The following is a 25,180-nucleotide window of genomic DNA, read 5'->3' on the forward strand; positions in this document are numbered from 1 at the left end:
GTATTCTGCAGGAAGCCTGTTTTTCTGTTGAAATAGAGATTTTGGACTATTATTAAAATGCTATAAATATGAATCATTGCATAATCTTTGACCCAGTAGAGATTTATATGAATTCCTGTATCACTGCTTTAGCATACTGTCTTTCAAAAAGGAAGTTACTAAACTGAATATTCTTAATATTTCTAGAGACTGTGTTGAACAAGAGACAAGCTCACAGGGGTGTGATTGTGAATGCTTTTCTTTATACCTCTAATAAACTCTGTTGTGACTGTTAATGAATTGGCTCTAATGCAGATGTCTATAAGAGATTGCTGAATGCATGTTATTAACCATTGTGACCCGCACTGCATCCTGCCACCCTAAGTATTTCTTCCTTTCAAAAGCACTATAGGTTGTAACAAAATACAGTCCCTCTTTAAAAGGTCAACACAGTGGAAAGTCACTGGAGTCAGACTGGAATAGCTGCACAAGCCAACCTGGCTGAACTTGTTTTGTCTGAATGATAATCAAATCCCTATCTTCATATAAACTTTTGTGCTTGCTTAGCCTTGTTTTAAAAACAACACCTTCTAGCAGTTGGGATCAAATCCAATTTTACACAATTTAAAGAAGAACTATATAAATATTACTTAGCATGAAGATGAAAAGTAGAATTACACTTCTAACAGTGAATGTATTTATCCCAAAATATTGCTCAATAACATAACCACAACAGCCATTATTTTAATTAAAAATACCTTCTAATCACTATGTGTTTTGGAATAAGGAAAGAAAATCTCTGCCACAAATATATGTGGATGCAAAGAGTAAAAGCTATCTTCAGGAACAAGACAATGATGCTGTTATTCATCAGCTTTAATAAGTGAAAAGCATCATAGGTTTGTATTGGAAAAAAAAGAGCAAAATATTATCTTCAATTAGGCTTTTTTTATAATTTCAGTATCTAATAGTATTAAAAATAACCTTGGTTTCAACTAAGAGCTTGAACTCAACTATGAGCCCTTATAGACCAGGGCCTTACAACAAATCAGCCTCGGTGGGTCAGGTTAGGTAGCTAAAACTTCAATTTGTTTCTCACACTAAAAACAAATAACATTAGAACAATCTGTGATGTTTTCATTGCATTTGGAAATGTTTAGATGTTAAGGATTCAGTTTAAGATTTACCTCAGCTATACCCTAGGCTATAACTAAGTCTTCTCTGTTAACACAGAACATGATGAAAAGCAGATTATTTCTCCTTATTCACACTGTATGATGAGATGTTCAGAAATGAGAGTGTGAAAATCACCTTTCTCCAATAAACTTTATATAAATTAGAAGTTAGTTTTTAAAACACTGTGTAGAGTGCATCAGAGGGAAGGCTAAGCACAGGGTAGCTGAAACAGGAATGAAAAGCAACCTTTAAGTGTCTTGTCTTTCATGTTAATAATATCGAACTTAGTGAGTTCTTTCCAATGTTTTACTTGCAGAGCAAATATTTTCTCTTTCAGTTATTGAACTCATGGTGTGATGTCAGCTAACAGCGCCTTCAATTTCTTTAACTAATGAATAAAGATCACCAGAAAAGTGATGAACTACTACAAAGTTTTAAAGGAAGGTGAAACAAATGAGTTTTTACATATAGTCCAGAGATATTTTCTGGGTTCTTTGAAGATGAGCAATATGGGATTGATTACAGTAAATGCCAGCACATGGAGACAGACATTTATATGTCTAAGAAAGATTCCGTGTTGTTTTAGTGACAATTCAGCTGATCTGTCTGGAGAATACTTGCAGTATGGAACTACACAGAAAATGAAAATATTCAGGAAACCCGGCTTCCGTTTTCATTTTTGTTACTTTAACAATTATCAATAACAATTCAGAGAGAAATTTAAAGTGTTACTGCATTTATCACTAACCTGACATTTACAGTTTCAGAAGTACTCTGTTGTGTCTTTTCCTTCCTGGTAAGGATCTAAATACAGTCAATGGACTTGACAACTTTAACTGTGATGAAGTTTCAGAGATCCATCTACACTGATTTAGAAACCTAATAGTAGCTTATACCCCAGTAGCCTGGCTACTACCTTACAGTCTTCTTGTGGAAGCCAAAAGAATACGGAAAAAAAGTAGAGTGAAATAATTATCTGCTGAGGGTGATACCAAATGTTGTTGATTCAACTTGTCACATTCTCCAAGGCTGGGATGCTCTCCTCTTTATTTGCCTCCCTGCAGATTAAAAAAATTTTCAAGAGGATTAGCAAATTGTAAATTTGCATAATCATTAGGGATGGATTAAGAGAGATGTCATTAAAAATTGGCATTTGTGAGGTCCTTGCCTTTAAATTCATGGCTATTCTAGAATTATATTTTAAGTGTCATTGCCTCTGTTAACATTGAAGAGCAGTAGATTTGTAGTGCTCCCAATGTTTAGGTGTCTGCTTCAGAGTACTACAGAAGCACCACTGATGTCCTGGTCCCTGAAAAGAAGTTTTAGCACTGTTATGTATGAAATACTGTCAGAGGCTGCAAAGGAAGCACTGCCTCACTTAGCCTGCTGGAGCTCAATTAAGCACTCCTAAAACTGGGATTCACCAAGTGTGTGTATTTCAACATATCTTGACATTTTCAATTATCTGGCAAATCTTTCTGGTTTAGGATTGGTTAAATTTAGGATGTGTTAATATTAAGCATTGGTTAAATTTAGGTGTTAAGTACTTAAGTTTAAAAAAAATCCTATGGAATTTAAATACCTTTTCTTTTTTCTCTTTTCTTTTCTTTTCTTTTCTTTTCTTTTCTTTTCTGTTCTTTTCTTTTCTTTTCTCAAAAATATCTTCAACATTTATGTGACTATCTGAATCAATATCAGTTCTTCTCCTCACTTTCCGGTTAATAATTGTTTCAAAAATCTTCAAAAAATTTTTTTTTTGTGTGTGGTGCACTGTCATTTGGTCTTGGTATAATTGAGAGGAACATGTCCAGTGCCAAGAGATCTATTTAAGCAATGATTAATCATTAGTGCACAATATCAAATAACTTTGTTCAATGTTATATGTCCTAATGTAATCTCTTCCAGATATATCCTAGTTTAATCTCTCATTGATTCAAATGGAATTTATCTAGTTCTATAAATCACAGCTCATGCACTACATATGCTGTTCATTCTAGAAATAACATGGCATAAAATTCTCTACTTATTCCCAGTGATTGATTTTTCAACCATTTGTCATACTGTTTGTTGCGGGGGTTCTCCTGCCAAGGTCACTTGTTGCTATTTTGGACTTGCTTGAGCAAAGCAGGCATTTATTTTAAAAATACAGATAAGGCCCTTGGTTAATATCAATTTCATCACAGAGGTTATGTACATTTACAGAAAAGGAAGTTTTTCCAGATGGTTGCAGTAATGAGAATATGTCTGGGAAAAACAAAGAGTAAATTAACAAAACTGGAGTCCAAGAAACAAGAGCCTGCAACTGGACAAAATAAGGACAAATATAAAAGATACTTTTAACAAAACACATATGAATCTAAACATCAGCATTAGATGATTTTTTGATGGATTGATGGCACAATGCTGAAATAGACATACTCCTTGTATAAAATAAAATAAAATAATGATATATGTTAAATGTAACTTTTCAGGTTGAAATAGCCTGTACAAAGTCGACTGATTCAGGATTGTATTTTTCAAAATAGCCATTCTGTAACCCTTCAGTTAATTTCCTCAAAATGTTTCTAGAAAACACAAACAGCTAGGTGAGATCTCAGGCTAGAAAGACAGAGTAACACTACTGATCGAATTGAAAAAGAAGGACAGGAGAACTCTTCCAAGGGCCAAATTTTTAATGGTGAAAAAAATAAGCTGAATTTGTTTGAAGTTAAAGTCTGGCTGAATGGTATCAGCAAATAAATTTCTTCACCAATTTTTTTTCAGTAAAAATTCTGTGTTAAGCAGAAGTAGTCCATAGACATTCTAGCAACATTTCAGTACAACCAGTGAGCTCCTGTGAGTACTAGAATGCACATATGTGCTACAAGGTGTGCAGTCAAAGGAATGGTTTGCAGACATTTTATCTGTAATTATAACTTTAAATAATCCATAATTAGAAGTAAGTTAAAATAGAAGAAGAAAGAAATTAAGTAAATAACAGAATGAGGATGTTCATAAAGTTTAATTGTTACACAGCTGGAGACTACACTACAGTGAGATGTATACATAAACAGTGGGTATGGAGCGTTCAGTTTGATCTTCATCATTTTACTTCTTAAATATTAACCATGCCATATCAAAAGTCTCTTTTTATTTCTTTTTTTTTTCTTTCTCAGGTTGACAAGCTACTTTCTCTAAGAAACCTTACTTATCTATAGGGCAGATCAAGGAGATAATTATATTGTTTTCCCTCCTGTTACCTAGGGTTCCAGAAGCAGTCTTCTTAGAACAAGAACCAAAATACAAATTTAGGGTAAACCTTATCTTGTGGTAAATCAAACACATATTTTGCCCACAAAATCAGAAATAAGGGCATGCAGAAATCAGAGACCTTCAGCAAGAGAGTGTGTATGAGGACCTGGAGATCTTGGGAACATAGTGTCCTTCAGTATGAGCATACTGACTATGTGAATTATGACTTTGCTTGAGTTGCTTATCTGAGGAAATAGATACTGAGTCAAAACTTGAAAATTTTCTTGTTTGGTACTTTTAAAGTACTGCCTGACATAACAGCAATGCAACTTTTATATCCAGTGTTCAGCATTTTCAACCTGACCCCAATGACTATCTGATTAAGCCACATGCAATTATTAACGTTTATCCACTTCCATAAACCTCCTTTCTGTGTGACCTTTAATGGATTCTACATCATGTTGAGATACATTTAATCAGAAATGTAATATATGAGCATCTTTATATTGCAATGTAAGTTAGAATAGACACTTTTTTCATTTGAACAAATGTTTAGATCACTCATAAATTAACAGTGTTCCTGTATCACCACTACAGAGAAATATCTAATCTTTTTTCTGCTGCATTAAATTGTTGCAAAAGAACTGCTTCTTGATAACAATGGCAATACAGTTCCCATAAAAACTTCACTATAACTTGAACATAGCTCATAAACATTATCCAGAAGTTTGAATTTAACTTTTGACCATAAGCTAAATTTTGGGGGCCTGATGAATCCATCTGAATTAGAGTCCTCGTGCATGAACCAGTTAAATTTTTTTTCTTTTCCATGTGAATATTTACAGCCCACAAGGAAAGATAACAGGAGTACCAACATGTTATAAGCACACCTATCACATTAATTCTTGGCCAAGTAGAAAATATTCCAAGTAGCTTGAAATATTCTATTCTAACAAGACTTCCAAATCAATATTTTTAGTATTTTTGGTCCCAATGTATTCACATGAATATCCTACAATTTGTCTGTCAGTGAGAACTGCTAAAGTGCTTGAACAGTTGAATTTAGACACCACTATATTAACCCTAGTTCTCTGTGGCAGCACTTTTCAGTGTGTTTGCTTTCTCTTATAATGGACAAGAGAAACCTACTTACAAAAAAAAAAAAGTAAAAGCTTTGTATAACATTAAGGATGAGGTGAAGCCTCTGGATATAAAATATGACATTTACTAGAATAACTTACTTCTTGGGAACAGCTTTTACAGTATGGGATAAGTTATATTTACAAAGCATCTCACCTTAAACCTGGAAATAATTTTTATGAGATCTCTTTCACATTGTGCATTTTAGATTACTTTTGATATCCAGTTTATGAAAACAAATGTTTCACTTTTCCTTTCCTTTTGCAGTGTCAAGAAATTTTGCTGGCGTGGGACACACCAGATGAGTTCTCTGCAGTGGATCTGACTCCAAATAAAATTTAATAAAGCTGTATATGCAGTTGTCAGTAATGCTGGGCAGGGGCAATCAAGTTAACAGATTCTCATTCTGGGCAACAGAAGGAAAGTAAAATTCTTCAGGGTTCATGAAAGAGTGTGATAATTTTGACTGACATAAAATTTATGCTGTATGTTTCTGATTTGACTCCTCAAATATATTTACTTTTCCCAAGAGTTATATTTTCTTTTTGAGGTCTAATTCCATCAGAGCAGGACTGCCTTTTACTACTAGTAGATTCTTGCCTATGTTAGGAGAAGCAAAAAAATTGCCTTTAGATGAAAATGCCGTTGTGTACTGGTAGTTTTATTCCCAAACCCTGCCTGTGTGATATCCACCAGAGCAGGCTGCCTGTTGATGAGCTTTCCTCTCTGGGCTGCTGAAGGGGCAGAGGCAGTGCTGGCAGCCCAGGGCTCCGTGGCTACTTGTGAGCAGCCAGGACAGGCTGGACAGACGGCAGCCGGGCAGCTCACCTCCCTGCGCATGGCTGCCTGCGGCTAGCAACGAGCTTGCTGGCTACTGGCTTGCAAATAAAATCAGTAATCAATACTTGAAAAGCGAGAAAGATCTCTATTTTCTGCCCTAAAGCTGGAGATTTCTTTCCCAAGAAAGGATGGCACACAAACAGCTGGCTCTGTATAAAGGAGTGGATAAAGCAGCAGATACAGAAACAAGCAGCTGTCAGCTGGATTGCTCTAAAGCTGACATGCTTTTGTCAAAACAGAGGGCTATTCTGCTAGAGGCTGATATGTTTGAGCGTGTTTGTACTTCATTGTGTCAGTCCTTTTGTTCCCTCAACTTTGCTTTGGATTACCAAATGTGAGAAATGGTGAATCAATTCCCTATTTGACTATGATCAAATTAAAGAAAAGAAAGGAAAGTAGGTGGGAAAAAAGGAACAGACAGGCTGAGACTGGGAAAGATATCATGGTTGTTACTCTTGGAAGTAGCAATTCCTTCAGTCTTAAAGGACAGAAAGTTCTAGTCTCCCTCAGTTTGAACAACAGTATTTGAACCTACTGCTCACTTCTCCTAAGGGAATAAATATTCCACAACGGAGAAGGGAGTTCACATCTCACATTTCTGACTTTCTCACCTCCTATGCAAGAATATATAAAGCTTGGGGAAGAGGAGATTGATAAAACCACCTTAATGTGATAATGATCAAAATTTTGAGCTCTACTTACAGTACTATTCACGGATTTTGCATGTGTCCAGAGTTTTAGTATATCTTGTATTGTTAATTACAGTGTGATCACAGTACATTGCATTGTACAATATTTTCTGTTGGGAGTAAATATTCAACTTTCCACCATACAGAAAAATAGATTTGATTTTATTTATATTTTGAATTTCCAAACATAATTAACAACACTGAGAAAATTACATTCTTTACAATAAAATTTTATAGGATGTGCCAGAAATTTAGAAAATTTCAAAATTAATGTTTCTTGCCATGTCAGTTATCAAGAACACATTCGTATCTTATACAGCAATTTATGCCATAACGGTGTGGTCATCACAATATCACAGAAAATTTGAAGAGTATTTCTTATAAGCAGAACTATGATATTCAAGCAGAAAATACTCATCTCCTGGTTGTTATTAACAATTAATTGATGTGATATCAGAAAACTGCTTATCAATCTATAAGAAATAGTAGGATATGAGATCTGTCCTATAAAGCTAAAAAGATACAGGAAAAACAACATTCCCTGGATAATCCAGTACAAACCATTAGACTATATTTCCTTTGCCTTAATTTCCTGTTGTTATTTTGGTTTCTTTATTAATAATTTTGGTTAGAAGAGTGAGTGTCACAAATTTTGGAGTAACTCTTCAGGGTTTTAGATTATACAGGGTAGTTTTTCCAGTCCTCTGAACCTTTTGGCTATTCTTGATTCTGGTGAACATTACAGATACCTATCAATTGACTTAACAGCCTGGAAAAAGGATGTGTTTTACATTAAAGAACAAGCTGGAGTAATGAGAAAAAGGCTAAGCAGGAGAAGAAATAATTTCCCGGGCAGATAACAACATATGGTGTTTTCTACTGGGAAATGCATGTACGGATTCAGAGAATGACTACTGTATTATGGGGCTTTTAAAATCCAAAAGCAGCACCAACATCTCTCAGAAAATGGATGTTGAACTGTATCTCAATATTTTAATAGAGATAGAACAGCAAAATTGAAAACAATGAACAGTGTATGGATAACTCTAGCACCCTGTCCATCAGACACTCTGAAGGCAGAGACTTGCTGGAAAGGGCAAAGAAATGCTGCAAAATTATCAAGAGGCTAAAGGAAATATTTGAATGGATTTCTCCCACTCAAAATCTAGTGGTGGAGACAACCCCAGCGGTTTAGGGACTACAGATGAAAACGTAGTATTGAGTTTCCAGCTCCTGTACATTTTGCTTTGAAAGTAGAGTGTCCCATTCTGGTGAGTTCCAGCAGCTATGGGGCTGGTCTGACTTGGTGCAAACTGAAGGACGGGAAATTCCACATCTGCTACTGGCATTAGCAGTAGTAGGGGCCTGGATACTCCTCTTTCTGTCCACCATGGGTTTCCAGTTTCTCAATGATATCAAAAGTGGCATAAGAGCTTCCACATGAATTCCGAAATTACATCTTTGTTTGGACAGAAATGAATAACATCTTCCAAAAGGATATGCCAGATTTAAAAAGTTGATCTCACTGGATCAGCTTATAAAACCTCTTTAAGAGCAATCTTTTCAAATATGTGTGAGGTGCTATCTAGTGTCCTTTTTCTTCCAGTTCTCGTGAGGAAATAAAAGATCTAATGAAGGCGATTGTTCCAGTGAAAACCATGTGCTTTCTGAAATATTGTCACTTAGTTTCCAAGTAGTTTCCAAGTGCAGAAAAAGTGTTTTTCTTAGTAATTGCAATGTTTATATTCAGCATGTGATATTACAGAGGATCCCAAATGGTCATAATCAGTGACACAGAGTCTAACTGGAGGCCTGTCACTGGTGGTGTCCCTCAAGATTCAATACTGGGCCCAGTCCTGTTTGACTTCCCCATCAATGGCTTGGATGAAGGGACAGAGGCCTCCTCAGCAAGTTCACTGGTGACACAAAGCTGGGAGGAATGGTCCAGAGAGCTGTGCAGCCCTTCAGAGGGATCTTGACAGGCTGGAGAGATGGGCAGAGAAGAGCTGTCTGAAATTCAACAAAGGCAAATGCAGTGTCCTGCACCTGGGGAAGAATAACCCTAAGAACCAGCACAGGCTGGGGGCTCACCTGTTGGAAAGCAGCTCTGCAGAGAAAGATCTGGCAGTCCAGGTGGACAACAAGCCATCCATGATTTAGCAGAGTACCCTGGGGACCAAGGAGACCAATGGTATCCTGGGGTGCAATAGGAAGAGCATTGCCAGCAGCTCAAGGGAGCTGATCCTGCCCCTCTGCTCAGCCCTGGTGAGGCCTCACCTGGAGTGCTGTGTCCAGTTCTTGGCTACCCAGTATGGGACAGACAGGGAGCTCCTAAGTGGGTCCAGCAGATGGCAACAAAGATGATTGAAACACTTATGAGGAAAGACTGCAGGAGCTGCGCCTGATAGAGACAGCTGGAGCCAGACTCTTCTGAGTGGTGATGAGCAATAGGACAGAAGGCAGAAACTGATGCCCAGGGTGTTCCACCTGAATATGAGGAGGATCTCTGCTGTGCAACTGACCATGCACTAGGACAGAGTGTCTAGAGACGTTGTGGAGTCTCTCTGACTGGAAATATTCAAGAACCATCTGGATACAAGCCTGAGCAATGTTGTCTAGGATGACCCTGTTTGAGCAGAGAGGTTGGACAAGATGACCCACTGTGGTCATTTCCAACCCATTCTGTGATTCCTGTGGTCTATTAATTCTCAGTTGTAGCCACTTAAATACAGAAAATATTCTTCCTAAGTAAAAAATTAAGATATTAAAAAATCATTAAAATTAAACATCCATGTGTGAATTCTAGTTATTTTCACGTGAGTTTCACTTAGTTTTATAAAATAGGAATTTACTTGCAATTCTATATTCTTATCTCTTTTTTATAATGGAGGATATTTATTTTTTGTAGAGTGAGGAACTGCTTGCTTTATTTCCACTTAGGTAATCTGCCATTCCCTGAAAACTGTAGTGTTTGCAGTTATCTGAGTTCTGTTTGACTTTAATGCTCTTCCAGGTACAGTAGCTTCACCTTACCTTCTTTGAGGTAGGAGTCATCTCATTGATTGTCTTGAGTAAAAGGAAATGGCTCATGCATCTTTCGTACATTATAACAAATGTCCTTTTGCATTATAATTGAATGGTGATTGTTGTGTTCAATCAATGAGAAAGGTTAAGGGAGCTTCTCTGCCAGCATTTTTAATGGAGAAGTCGATTAAGATTCAGTTTAATCATTCTGGCTGCTTCAGAATTAAAGCAACAAAGACCATCAATGGCACTATAATTACCAGTCTTTCTGTAAGTTTACACTGCCATTTATGCAGCCATAAATTTTGTTATAATGCACAATGTGACCAGGTTAACTTGCTTTGTTTGTAATGCAAAATATTTCCCTTAATTGCGTTGTGGATAAGAAATAGTTGTGATGAAGTATATATAATGCAGCCTAATAGAAAAGAGAAAAAAGAAAAACTAAAACCAACCACTCTATAGAGACTGACTGAGGTGAATCAGCCTGATGGCTTGTGTTAAATAGTTTAAAGTCATGGCCTTAACCTTGGGACACTAGAGACATATTTTACTTCATTGAACATGGAGACTAGCATCACTCCCAGGTGAGTAAAAAGGGTCAAATATATTATTCTAATCCCTGTTCCAAACAGAGAAAAGGTCATTATACACTACCTATTGCATGCTGCCAAAGAGTGAAAAATTCACATTGGGGACATGGGTGCAAATCTATTTTAGACATGGCCTTTAAAATGTTACTGAAATGAATGATTATGTGGTTTTGAACAAGGAAAAAAAATCTTGAAATTGATCTCGTTTATTAATTAGTTTGAGCTTATAAAGGTCTTACTATAAATAGCTGGAAGACCAGAAGAAATTGCTCATTTCAAAAGAGAGCGAGGCCATAAAAAAAATTGTTTTCTTGTAAAATTAATACCTATAAGTATGGTTATCCATTTAATAAATGATTCTGAATATAAGATGACAGGAGATCTTGATTTTCCAGCTCTTCCAGTAAATTAGAGACACAGGACACAGAATACTTTTGCTACTTTTCTTTCTTCTTTTTTTTTTTTCCCACCTTTTCTCCATAGGAATTTCATTCAAAAGGCACTGAGGTCTTTTTTTCTCCACAGAGAGGAGAAGCTTTGACCAAATTTCTCACTAACTCAGAAGCATGCTTTCTCCATGCAGAAGCACAATTTCCAGAGCTCATGGAATCATAAAATGGTTTGGGTTGGAAGGGACCTTAAAAATCATCTCATTTCAATTCTCTGCCCTTGGCAGGGACAACTTCCATTAGACCAGGTTGCTCAAAGACTCATCCAACCTGGTCTTGATGGGTCCATATATAATAGAGAAAAAAAAATATTCCTCCTATGTGTATAGGTATGTAGATGCGTTTTTTCCCCCCTACAAACTCATATTTTATTGAAAGCTTCTCTTCCTGATGAGCTAATTAAATTTTTATTTCATATTATCTAGCAAAGCTATTTGTAAAGTTGCAGGAAGACCACAAACAGTTAAGTTAGTTCCATATTAGAATCATCTGGATTCAGCCTCAAATGTCAGTTTTTGAGAAATGTATAGTGGCCCATCTAAAAGGAAAAATTCCTTCATCGAGGTTAAAAAAAATACTGTTGTAATTTTTTCCTATTCACTTCTATTACTTTTTATTTCTATTAATGGCATGTTTTCTATCTTGTAGTTGTGCATTTTAACTAAAGATCAGTTGTATTGTACCTATAGCTTGAAGGTTGCTATTATCCTACAAGAGCTTTTTCTTCCTTTTCAGCAGATCATAAACTAGTTAAAGAGGATCATCTGACTAACAGCAGTTACTGAATGATAATTAAAACAAATTAAAATATCATATCACATAAAAATTATTCAGTGCACAACTCCTGAGCTTGCTATTTCCTGCATAATTTAGTCTTCTTGGAAAGCTGGGCTTGAAGGTGTAATCAAAGATATTGATATACACAAATCTGGACCTCCTACTGGCTGTAAGACTTCATGTACACATGGTAGTAAGATACTGTTCTTTAATGTATTTCTGTACCAAGCCAGCTCTTTCTGTTACAGGAAATTATGAAAACCACTAAAGAAGACAATTAAAAAATCTAATTCCTTAAATCTGTCTCCAAAGAGCTAAAGACAAACATGTAAATCAGCTGTTTATGAAACATTCATGTTTGAATTTAAAAGGCATATCAGTATACAGTGAGCATCAGTGATACTAAGTCAGAAGCTTAATCCTCTAAAGAAAACAAAACTCATACAGTGCGTAGGCAGCCTGGCACGGTTCCTCCAGATTTCATACATGCGAATTAGGGTGCGGAGGCTATACTTAATTTAAAAATAAGATTGACTAATCTATTTGAGTGCTTACTGCCTTGTAAGCAGAGAAAAGAGTTGCGTGCCAGAATGGAAATCATATGGGCCGGGAATTCCCCTTCTGTTGACCACAGAAGGTATAGGCATAATCCATCAAGAACAGAATGCATGCCATACTTTGTTCATTAGCATTTAAAGAGGCTGTTTGGCATCAGACAACAAATACAATTCTTGCAAGAACTTGGCAGCGAACTGTTTGTCAGTTAATGACAATCCACAGCTTTTTCAAGGAAATACTAAATGTTCCCAGGGTTATTTCTGAATTCTTTTCAGCATTAAGCTTGAAGTGGGGCTAACACATTTGTATAGCAGTGACCAACTTCCAATAGAAAACATCAGTTCTGAACCTGAAATTGAAACAGATTTGTTGGCAACACATCAACAAATTGCGATGGAATTACAGGATGTGTGATATCACATATCTTATCTTTACATTTATGCATTTCCTAAAATACACCAGTGTGTTCAGCATAGAATACAGTCTTGAAAATTATGCATGTGATTTAGGACTCGGATATCAATACAGAGGGTGTGATGAAATACAATGAGAAAAAATATGTGTATTTAAAGGAAAAAAGCCCCAAAGTTTTTTTATCATTAAGTAATTATCAGTGGGGCAAGGGGGGTGTTGTTAATTGCTCTACCTATCTTTTCTCTTTCTCTCTTTTTTTGATCATAGCTCAGAACAAATTACCAAGCCCAAATGTAGATCAGATGCATAGCTGTGATGCTACAAATTACATTGTTTTGTAAGTGCTGCAGATTTTTTCTATTTTGTCTTTCTATTGTTAAGGCAGAAACTATTTGCTGTCTCAGGAAGAAGATTTTTGTCTTTAACATTCCATACAACAAAGCTGCAGGTCACTGTTACCTTTGCTTTTTTTCCCTTTTTCTTTTATTCCTTTTCCTTTATATATCCACTCAGAGAATATTCTCAATTAAAGCAATGTATTAAGCAATGAAGTAATCTAGAATCTGACAGAGTTGGTCTTATTCAAGAATTCTTGAATTTCAAGCTTCACTGCTAAAGTCGCATATAGATTTTAAACTGAAAATGTACTCCTTTTAGTCTTGAAGATACCTCTGATGGAAACCTTCCAGGGAGGCTATCAATTATGTTTACATACACTTGAAAATACTTTCACATTGAAGAAGTCCTGGCAAAAAGTCTGAGGGTAAATGAGTTTGCATCAGCAAACTTTTCTTTCAAAAGTTTCATTTACCATGAAAATTAGTTAGTAAGTGCACAAGTGGGTCCTATATCCCAAGAATTTCATTGCTGAAGAAGGGTTATAGCAGATCATTCCTGAATTAAATGATTCTATGATTTTCTACAATGTAAATATGGGTTACTTACAGTTCAGGAAGCATGTTGACATTGAGGAAGGAAAATATGATAATCAGAGATACTATATAACCTTGTAGCTGATCTGCTTCATGCAGAGAAGTGCAGAAAAGTCAAGGTAGCACTTTTACAAGCTGGAAGTTGGACTACAACTGACTAAGGATCATTATGATACACACCAACATTCAGACTGCTGGCATACCATAAAGCACTGTCCTGGTTTTTGCTGATGGTGTAATTGTGTTAGTCACATTTAGTTAACACACTTAGCTACAATCACACTTTAATCTGCTGTAAGAGAGGTATCCTGTAGCCAGCCTCATTGCAAGGGCTGTAGGACAGGATGATCCAACTGAGAAGCCAGAATCCCCCATCAGGTCACAAGATAAGACAACTGTGCTGCTGCTTTCATGCAAAACCATATCAGCGCGGCCACAAAACAGAAAGGAAGTCATACTTGGGAAAATAGGAAGTATGGGTCACTCTGCTGGTGCCTGGAGCTTAGATGGTGGATTTGTTTCTGGTTCTGCTACAGGCTTCCTGTGCTCTCTTGGTAAACTAGGAGTTTTCCCATTATCTTGCAGAAATAACAGGTCTTCACTTCTTCACGCACATATGGACGATAAGGACTCTAAAGACTGAGAGACACAAAGAATTTATGATTCTGCAGAGCAGAATTTATATCCATAAAATATATAGAAAGATAATCTATTATGCATAAATCAGAACCAAACAAAGAATATTAAAGCAAATGCATCTATACAGTCAGAATGGGTGGAAGTCATCCAGCTGAACATCAAATCTCTGACCTTGTCCAAACTTTTCTTTATAATGAATAGAAAACTATAGCCACCTCTAGAGCACAGTTCATCTAACCAAACACAGTCTCTGGAATAAGATATTTTGCTGTATTGCTCTCCACTGACTATAAAGAGCCTACAATCATTAGCTCACCTCTAGACAACCACACTTATTTGAATCCAGTCCTCAGACTGTAAAAGAACAAGAAGCACTCTCTAAATGCAAGAGCTGCTTTTTAGCAGCATTTTCTTACCACAGTGTGTTTTGTAAGTCAGATTGGTGAGCAATATGACACTGGGTAAGGCCTCAGTCTTGGGCAGCATTTTAGGCTCTGGGATGTGCAGTGTGGAATTTGAAGATCAAAAGGGAAAGGTCTGGAAGAGATATAAATGCTTTACATGTTGGCTGCCAGAAAAAGCAACACTGTTAATTTATATTGTTTTGGATTTAATAATGTTCTACATTTTTGTGCACATCCTTTTTGGCCCCAGAAATCAATTATTGGGAATCAGGAATTCACAATAAAATCATAATTTCATGTTAACAAGAGTCTGAACCTGCACATGTCAAGGTAAGAAAGAGTAGAAGTACATTATGCAGAATGATTGGCAATCATAGGCTGAGGTAGACTGATCATCCAATTAAATCATAGAATATTAAAAAGGTCAAAGTAATATAGACCTAGCCTAATTAATAGACAATGAGATAAAATTCTGATTCTCACTTTTCAGTGTAGTCCAGTCCTGAAAACAAAGTACCTACTTTATTTATGGAAGTAGTTCCTTTGACATCAGGGTACTTCATAAAGGCATGTGGCTCCCTGTCTGTGGATTACCTTGCACAGTCACTGTCTAAGACTTTAGTACTTCTATACTGTTCAGGTAGTTTCACTAGAATACTTAATTTTTTTTATTCCTTATCTGCATTTTATAAGGAAGTTCATATAATCCTTTTTGTCTTCATGAACAGTAGATAAAGATTAAACCCTTTAAAACTTCATTAATATGTTGTCCTAATGATATCAAAGGTATAGTATAATTCAAACGTCAGTTCTGTGTCTGTCTTCCGTGGTTTATGTGGATTTCTATTAATATTTAATTTGGTTCATTACCTTATTTATTGTGTGTTGGTTAAAGGAATTCGAAGATGGAGGTGCTGTGTTAACATAAAAGTCTCCTCACACTGAAGCAGGAACCAAATATGATGCATGCACAATAATGCTGGGACTTTGTTTATAATAAACATTTTAAATGACTGACTTTTTCTCTACTAATACTCTAAGTAGGATGATCTATGAGATTTCTAATTTATTCTTGTTTAAAATTTAACCATGCTTTTTTAAAGCATATCAATTTTGTTAATACCATGTAATTAAAACATGTCAGTGCACAGCAAGTTTTAGTCTAAATTAATGACTATGAGAATTATTTTAATTAAATAACCAATTATAGAAAAATCGCAAGCATGAGAGCTGACATTTAAATGAATTTCATTTAAATTGCTTCTTAACATTGTCCCATCTAGGACACTAATGCAAAATGAACTATTGTATCAACATAGATTATCACTATTTTTGTATGCATATAATGTATTCATATTCAATCACTGGAACAGAGCTGAATATTTTGTATTGATCTGAAACGTCTATGAACAAAATACAACAGAATAAGCTGAAGTAGAAACAAAAATCCCCTGAAGTACTGTGACACAGTACAGCTGTGTTTCTCATTTGCACAAATATATTTTCATATTTCAGTTCTTTGTTCACTTATAAAGTCTGTTTTCCATTTAATACAAGGTGAACTTCTAAAATTGCTGTGTTTTCAAGTGACTTTAAATTCTATCTGTCTTGTAAATACACATGAAAAATCATGATGGGCTGGATATTCAGTTTTCATTTTGGATTTTAAAAAGATCTGTTAAAACGTTTGCTGGAATATGTTTTGCTCACTTTCAACTGGAAAGTATAGCCTACAAAGTTAAATAAATTACTCTTTTTCACTGCACAAATTGTTACTGCATTTGTCTAACAATCACATTCGATTTAATCAGATGCATGGTGTAAACTGTGCCAGGAAACTCCTGAAGCTATATTTAAAAGTGAGTAACAGTGTAATACATTGCAAAATTATTTTTCTCTGCTGTAGCTTTAAAGATGTCACAGGAAATGTGGGAAAAGAGAATCCTGCATTTTTGTTCATTGATTAACCAGTAATGTTATGTATAAATAATGTATCTGACAGTATGGCAGCCCACTTGGGACATTGTGCCATTTACTACAAAATAGGATGCAACATGCAACTGAGCAGCAAGAACAAATTAAACATCTTTCCTCAGTAACTTCAGCATTTTTATTAGGTGGTAAACATCACAGTGAGAAGAAAAGCAGATGTAGATATTTCAACAGTATTAACCTTAATCTAAGTAGAGACACAAAATAATATTTATACATTCTGAAAAATGCTTAACTTGTATAAGAGGTGTGTTGTCATGATCTATTAATGTTTTGTGGAAATACTGTGGAAACCAGTTGATATAGCCATGGTATAAAACCAGAATTTTATTCCAGGGTATCACAACTGAATTCAGCGAAGTATTATATATAATTTTCTCATGTTAACTTGTAACACAGAGATATCACTGCAGTTATGTACTGAAGAATTTGCAAATTATCTTTTTAAAACTACTGCCCTTGTGATGTGTTGGTATTCCAATTCAAATTAAATTAATATATTAGAACTTGTTATTGTCCTTATTTTTTTGTAAAGGAAGAAAAAAGAAATTTTTTTGTCTGGCAAAAGTTGACTTTATAATCAGATATTTATTTCCATGTTCATACATGATCATCTTTCATTATTTTATCCCAAACAAGTACAAAAACAAACAAACAAAAAAACCCAACAAACAAAAAAAACTTTATCAAAATAAAAATATTGAACAGAAATTTTATGTATTATCACTGAAAACAATGGAATTTGTACTCTTAAATTATTCCAGAGGAGTTAGGTAAGACAAATCTTAATAAAAAACACCAAGATGTCAGCCCAGCTCCCTTTGCCTACTATGGAATTTCCAATCACTGCATTAAATATTGTTAAATGGAACAAGTGAGTATTATTTAACATGATTCAATACCCTAGACCCTAAATTTGTAACTGTTATCACTAAATCATGTGATCACTAAATCAAAGTATCTTTCTGTGTATTGAGCTAAATACCCAATTTAGACTCTCGACTCGTTGTCCTTTTTACATACTGCAAAAGCTGCAGCAGTTTATTTCACATCTACAGAATAATTAATCTAATATTCCCTCATACTTAATAGTTACAATGGTTAATGTTTATACCTGAGGTAATTCCCATTGCACAGTGAAGAGGATTATCCACTTGATTAAAAATAAATCTTTTCACCCCTGCACTTGAATGTGTACCTCCCTGGGGAAGCTGACCATAATTTCTCTCTTGCTGTACCTCATTCTACAAGTGATGAGCCCATTTTGCATGGCCAATATTGCATATAACATTGGGCTTTAAACAGGACAGTAATTCAAAAATGGTTGGTTTTTTCTTCCCAGGATCAAATTCCTGTTACTTGGTTGTTGTTGCTAAAACCTGAAATTCATCATTTATTTCCCAAAGTTGCAGCTTATGAGATGCTGCAGTTGTTTTTATCTTAGAACATGAAATAAGCTCAGCTGGAATGGTATTAACTGGAGATGTAACAGATGGAAAATAGTTGCTGACAGAAATAGGGAATGGAAAAGACAAAAAGGCAGGGACTGAAGAGACAAAGGGCAAAGTTTATCAGGCTGATTTCAGCATCCAAAGGAGTTTGACACCTGAACTGGAGTTCACAATAGGTGACATCTTTTTAGGTGACCAGTTGAGGAGCCGTGCTAAATGCCTCAGTGACTCCTGACCCCAAAGCTGCACAGGTGCCTAAGCAGGTTGGGAAAGTCATTTGTGTGCAAGCAAGCTCCTAATTGCAACTCACCAGCCCTGTAAATTTTCAAATTATTTGTTGTACCTGGTTGAATATACTGATTTTGTAAATGCTAGACCATGTTAAATGGACACATGCTTAAGGTGACTCAAAGGAAAGGCAGCCTCATACTCAACTGATAGGTTGCCTGTGAGTCATATATGTCTGCTTCAGAAACAATTGTATGCTTTGACTTTGATTTGTAACTCTTTTCTTTTTTTTTATTACCAGACCCAACAGCTCTGAGGGTGAAAGCTGGATGCAAGTCAATCTCATATGTCATCAGCAAAGCTATTCTATCTCCAAGTTTCCCTCTGGAATGCCAAATGCCTCCCTTATTTGCACTTTCACAAACCTGCTGGAGACAAGGCGTCTACTCAATTGTAACAATTTGGCCTGAGAAAACTTTATTGTTGACAGTGACTTTCAGAACCCAGTACAAGGTTTTCAGTGCTGGCACTTAAAAAGAAAAACATTTTTATGCCCGGTCTGAGTAAAATTTATGCAAATTCAGAGACAGAGCAAACAGAGAAAGCCACCATGCATTTTTGCAATACTTCATTTCAGAACTAGTTTCCTCCTCACCAACAAAAGCAGCCCTATAAATCAGTCCAGAAAGATCATTAGTCACACGATGATTCATAAATCTTTGAGGAAGGCTCTGCAGAGGGAACAGGACAGGCTGGATCAATGAGCCCACACCAACTATATGGAGGTCACAACAACCCCATGCAGTCTGGGGGCAGAGTGACTGCAGAGCTGCCCAGTAGAAAAGGACCTGGGGCTGTTGGTGGACAGTGGCTGAACAGGAGCCAGTCTGTGCCCAGGTGGCCAGGAAGACCAGTGGCATCCAGGCCTGTGTCAGCAATGGTGTGGCCAGCAGGACCAGGGCAGGGATTGTCCCCCTGTGCTCGGAGCTGGTGAGGCCACACCTTTTGGTGCTGTGTCAGTTCTGGGCCACTCACTGCAAAAGGACGCTGAGGTGCTGGAGTGTGTCCAGAGAAGGTCAATAAAACTGTGAAGGATCTGGAGCGCAAGTCCTATGAGTAATGGCTGAGTGAGCTGGGGTTGTTCAGCCTGCAGAAAAGGAGACTTGGGAGTTACTTTATTACTCTCTACAAATGCCTGAAAGGAGGCCAGGGATCAGTCTCTACTCCTCTACAGGACAAGAGGAAATTGTCTGTAGCTGTATCAGTGGAGGTTCAGGCTGGACATCAGGAGGAGTTTCTTCACAGAAAGGGTTATTAAACACCGTCATGGAATTCATGGGGAGATGGTGGAGTCACCATCCCTGGAGGTGTTCAAGAAACAACTGGACATGGCACTTAGTGCCATGGTCTATTTGATAATGTGGTGGTCAGTTAAAAGCTGGACTTGATCTCAGCTTTTCCAATATAAATGATTCTGCAATTCTGTCATTTGTAATAGACTTAAGCAAACTTTCTGAAGAGTCTGGTAAGCTTCCTGAAGAGTCTGAAGAAAGCTAGGGAATGTGCTGCTGTATTTGCATCAAGGAAATCATCTTTGTCCACTGAAAGAACAAATCTAGGCATAATGACAGATGAGAAAACATTCACAATATTCTATTGTAGTAGACAATTATGGTAACAAATCAGGGCAGATTTTCTCTTGAAAAATGATTATTTCCTAGGTTTTCTTGCCTAGTTCTGCCAAAAGTCCATACATAATGCGGTGATGGATGCTATATAAAAGTTCAAGAGAGAACACCAGCAGCACTAACTTCTGCATGGCATTCTTGTACCTAACACTTTAGACCATACTGAACAGAATTTCTTGTATATATGCAATTTTGCATAAGTGCCACAGGGCGCAATCTTGACAACCTTGATAAGCTCTAAAGGATGTCCCAACTAAATGGTGAGCACCAGTGTTCAGATTTACAGCAGTATTTTAACTGTATTTGAGTTTGTGAGGGGAAGGAAAATCATGCCATCTCCTGGTTTATATGCTATTCAGTCAGTTACCTACGTGCTCACTACTAATACACTCACATCTCAACTGTTGTTACTGTTTAGTGTCTAGACTTCTCCAAACACAGATTTTCAGTCAACTATTCTGGGAGTAATTTAATAATTTCTAAATGACCTGCAGAATAGATTTTAATAAGAATACCCAAAACTAATACAGACAACTGAAGAGATAATGGAAATACAAAAGATCCTTGTGAAGTTCTCGCTTACAAAAGGACACTGTGTTTCACAACTGAATTTGTCTGCCTTCAGATTTCTGCTATTGGGTCTTTTTATCTCTCTCTTCTCTTTCCTTTTCTGCTATATCAAGAATGTTTTCTACTTGCAAAAGCCTTCTCTCCAAGTGAGATACATGTTCATTACAGCCATGTTGAGTATTTTTCCTCTTGGAAATGAAACAACTTGAGCTCTTTAAGCTTACCACTCTTCAACTTAATCTCTTTTGAAGCTTCTTTTTAGAACTTCTCTCTGATTTCTCTTGCAACTATCAAGTGTGACAGAAAAACTGGGCGCAATATCCCTCTATTACATTTTTTTCAATGTAACAAAAAGATTCACACTTGCTTCTCAGCACCCTACTTCTGAAATGTTTCAGGATTTCATGCTCAGATGAACCTCATGACATCCTCTATCCCTCAGCTGGAAGCTTCTGCCTCCCATTCCTGAAACACAGCTGCTTATCATGCACATGATCCTGTTTTGTATATGGAGTAAAATAAGGCTGCCAATTACTGTCTTCTGGCCCAGGCACAACAATACATCAGCTGTTCCAAGAGTGTCATGAAAATTATATGAGAACTCTCCAGATTAGCTCTCAAATTATCACAATGGAAGGCAGCAATTCACAGAACCAAAGACTAACTCAAGCTGGAGGAGACCCATAAGGATCATCAAGTCCAACTCCCCACTCTAACCTCTAATACATTTTCAGTCACAGGGCACAATTTGTTTTAAGTGTGACATTTCTGCTCTGTTTAGAGATGGAATAAGTTTGCATTTGACTCTACTAAACATAGTTTGCTCTGTATGAAGTTATTATATACTAAACAACTTTAGGGGAGAACTTATATTACTGCTGTCACTGGTATAGCCTGTAGGAAAAGCATATGGTAGTAGTTTGGGTTTATCTAAATGTAGAAGAAAATATACTCTTTTTATTTCTTCCATCTCAGTTAATGGTAAATTATTATCTGTTTATTCATTACTCTTATTACTTCATCTTATTTTTGTGGCAAGGAATAAGAATCCTGCCAACAAGAGTTTAAACAGAGGGACAGACTCTTATCTACATTTTTACTACCTAAACAAGAGTGTTCACCTAGCAACTTGAACATGTATTTTGATCTTAAATTAAGACCTTGATAGAAAATAGAAAATAAAGATATTTCAGGAATACCATATGTTTAAAAGGCAATCCTGTAGCCTAAATTCATTCTATGTGACTTGACACCAAACACATAGACAAAGAGAAAGAAGTAGTCACTTTCACATGGCAATTCTAACTTTAGATAAGCTGAACTGTTGTATTTACAGGAGCAGAAGAGGAATGTTCTTAGAATTTCTTCTGCTGGTTGAGCTGAAGAATTAATGGCAGTTGGCAAAAAATAAGTGGCAACAAAAGTAAGAAGGTAGCAGAAGGCATTAAGAAGAAAGTGAGGTCGTTATGCTTTCCACATTTGGAAACCATTGGAGCAGGCAATTACAGAGACAGCAAATGGATTTAAACTTCCAGTCTTTTGTCAAACTAAAAAGGATTTGAACAGAAAATGAGTAGGCGAGAAGTTAGGTGTATTTTAGGTCTAAGTCCATCTGCTGGCAAGTCCAAAGTCAGCCCAAAGAAAATCATGCTTTTGAATCATCACAATAATGGTAGATCACCTTACTTAGCAATGAAAATAAATTAAGCAAAAGATTTGTTGGAATCCAGTGCCAAAAAGTGAAATCCATAACCTCGGATGATAGGAGATTCAGCAGATGCATTGGGAAACAGCTTTCAGGTCTGCTTGCTGTGCACAGCTTTTTAGCATTGCATTGATTGCTCCAATCTACTGTCATAATTAAAAATTTAAGATAATATAATAATATAATTCTTAATATTATATAATTTTAAAATTAAGGCTATTTAAAAGCAAACTGAAATCTTTTGCAGTTTCATAGAATTATGTGCTGTTATGCTCCTGGAAGGAGCAGGGAGTTGGACTCAGTGATCCTTATTGGTCCCTTTCAACATGAGATATTCCATGATCCTATTATTCTATTAATTGCCATCGAACTTATACCTATATTTTTTCCATTTAGACTACTGGTAGCTTGAAGTTAGATATGGGAGTTATACAGGATCAGACTTACATGCTTACTCTTCTAAAGTTTTCCCACATTGTTGCTAAAATCCTTTTACATGTACTGTTTTTAATGTTTATGGACCACTTAAAATAAATTTTATCAATAATCCTATAATAATCCTGTCTGATTAAGGTAATGAAGTCTATGGCAACAATAAATAAGGTGCCCACAATTCCACAAGAAGTGATTAGCTGCCCCTAGCAATGATTTTTGGCATTCAAGATACTTTCTAAGGATGCAGAAAAATAGGACAGGGTTGTAGCTCTTCACATTGGTAATAAACTATTCCACAAATAAACATTTGCTCAGTTTCCTTCTCAGTAAAATTACCTTTAGTGCTTGCATAGATTTTCCAATACATAGGTCAATCTGTCCTAACCTTTTCTGAAGGAAAATGAGAAATGAACAATGTAAGACATATGTAATGGCACTGTTTGCAAACACCAAAGTGCAGCAGACTCAAGAACTGCAATATAAAGCTATCAATTAATTTTGTTGTAACTGTATGCACCTGTGAACAACTGCTTAATTAAAGAGGCAAACAGAAATCTCTCACAATAATGTTTCAAATTACTTACATTTATGTGACTCAATTAGTTGGAGTGGATAAATACAATTGGAAAGCTGCCATGTGGACTTCTGGAAATAAAGAAAAGATAGAACTGAAGAGATACAAAACCAAATGGGAGGAATCAGGCAGATAAATACAGATAATTCCCAGAGGTTCTTAGGACTATATGAACAGAGAAGATAAAAGAAAAAGATTCTGTGCAAATATATATAAATACCTCATTTACTGTCACAGAGGTCTGTGTTCACAGATGGGAATATTAAGGGGATTGTTTGCTTTGGTCAGAATATGCACAGGGCTCAGATTTGTTTTCATTTTGCCGTGAGATGTATTTATCCAATTCCTTTCCCCTTAGGGAGTGGCACTCTGATGTTTTGGACATAGTAGAGTGTCTTGCCTACCTTCTAAATATTCCTCCAAAAAAGCACAGGCCTTCCACAATCTCTGGCCTATCTGGTTGCCTAAATGCCTCAGATACCTTGCAGATGTTTGCATCAGGAGTGCATTCTGAAACAATCTCCTACAGGTTCCCTTTTTGTAAGCTGCAGTTTCCATTACAAAGGGGTTCCAATGCCAGGGAACCAAGTTTGGGAGAGTCTAAACTAAACTAGAGAGTGCTTTCCACATGAGCACACCAAGTTCACCCTCTCAGACCAGACTACAAATAGTACACAATGAAAACGTGTGAGATGAAAGTGGTGGGGACATGGAGTCTTGAGCACTGCAAGAGTGTTCCTTTTGGATTTCATGAGCTCCTGATGCAGACATAGCCTAAGGCATTTAAAATTACAGCAGACACATTAGACAGTTGAATTCCTTCTTCATTTTCATCTGCCTGCTTCAGAATAGGAATTAACCTTATACATGTGCAAGCCCATTGCTGAAAATGCCTTTTCCTCTCTTCCGTCTGCAGTTCAGTATTGCTCAGCAGGAGTTCAGGAAAGCCTGCTGCTGACAGACACTGTCTGCTATGGGATGTTTTATTAACACTGAATGATTGACACTGGGGGATGGTTAAACAAACTGGGTTTCCCTTCCTGAGAAGGCTCATTTGGAAATGGTAGAGAGGATAAGAGGCAGGATGGATTACACTTCCAAGTTCTCTCAGGTGTAGGGTCCTAAATCTGTTCTAGATATTGCTTGTTAACTCTGTCTTCTAAACACAACCCCTTATACTTCTTAAAAAAAATATTTAAAAATACCTATCTTACCTTATCTGACAGTCCCAGGATTTTGTTCCTTAAAGAGTGGCCAAGTACACCTGACTTGGTATTCGGTCAATGATTTGTACAAGTACAAATTGTCACTGAGCAGTGGGATATTCTTCCAGCTGGGGAGGGGAGCAAATATCCAGGGCAGAAGATATTGCTGAAAGCCAAGAGGCAAGATGATTATTTTCTGTGGAAAAAGAAAATCATTAAGCCATGTACCATCTTGGACTTATATTCAACAAAGGCATCAGTTGTTTGGGTTTTTTCTCTGTCACTCTGGAATACTTCCTAACATGTTGGTTTATAGCAGATAGGCTTTCAATATTTCAAAAGTTGCTCTCTTAATATTTTTGAAATTTGCATTGAAATGAGTTTTATTAAGACATAATATTAATGGGTTTTGAAAGAATATCTGTCCATTTGAGGCAGAAGGCCAATGTATTTTCAATGTTTCATGGCACCCTTTTCACTATGCTGG

The 25,180-nt window shown here is 36.4% G+C and overlaps 1 long non-coding RNA gene across 1 annotated transcript in view; it reads right to left on the reverse strand.

Moving 5' to 3' along the window:
- LOC135452383 (uncharacterized) overlaps window positions 1-24,962 on the reverse strand; it is an 84,994-nt gene extending 60,032 nt beyond the window's left edge. Inside the window, exons 1-3 of the long non-coding RNA XR_010441608.1 lie at window positions 24,703-24,962; window positions 23,499-23,559; window positions 14,261-14,441 (exon numbers count right to left, since the gene is read on the reverse strand). This is a non-coding gene — a long non-coding RNA (uncharacterized LOC135452383). The remainder of the gene's footprint in view (window positions 1-14,260; window positions 14,442-23,498; window positions 23,560-24,702) is intronic.
- Between the last annotated feature and the right edge of the window lie 218 nt (window positions 24,963-25,180).

This window comes from Zonotrichia leucophrys, chromosome 1, assembly GCF_028769735.1.
Source record: "Zonotrichia leucophrys gambelii isolate GWCS_2022_RI chromosome 1, RI_Zleu_2.0, whole genome shotgun sequence".
Taxonomy (NCBI): domain Eukaryota; kingdom Metazoa; phylum Chordata; class Aves; order Passeriformes; family Passerellidae; genus Zonotrichia; species Zonotrichia leucophrys.